Genomic DNA, 650 nt, shown 5'->3' on the forward strand with positions numbered 1-650 from the left:
GAGAAATTAAAGAATGGGGAGAGAGGAAAGCGAAGGCAATTTGCATATTCCAAATACGTTTCATTCTCAAAATCTCGCTCTGAGGTTCTCAGACCGAATCCCGCCGATGCACACGCAAAGGCAAACAACGATAAAGAACGTAATTATACGCATTACGACCAATTAGTGAGAATGAGAGGTAATGAAACGGTTAAAAGTTAAAAGTTAGAATTTTTAAACACAATCAAATATATATGACTAAGTAACTTAAATGTGTGTTTCATAATTGTGGTTGCAATTCTGTCTGAAAATCCGATAGTGAATATAATATTTTTTCTGCACATTTACTAACACATAAATCATGCAGTTACATATGATTTTTGCTTAATAAAAAAACTATGTACATGTCATTTTACGCTCCTCGTGTTTAATAGACTAACCGAATTAAACAAAAAGGTTATGAATATATTGTATAATAAATAAGATCTAATGATACACCTGTGTTTGATGCGTATACCCTGAACACATTATCAAGTCTTCATCAGATGTAAACATACGAGACATTTTTTTCTAATTACTTAATAATTAAGATAAACGATTCATAGAGGTAATTATAGATTTATTGTTGAGGCTAAAACCACACTATTGCAGAAGTCAATCCAGGTCTGCAT

This window comes from Penaeus monodon, chromosome 33 (genome assembly GCF_015228065.2).
Source record: "Penaeus monodon isolate SGIC_2016 chromosome 33, NSTDA_Pmon_1, whole genome shotgun sequence".
Classification (NCBI taxonomy): Eukaryota; Metazoa; Arthropoda; class Malacostraca; order Decapoda; family Penaeidae; genus Penaeus; species Penaeus monodon.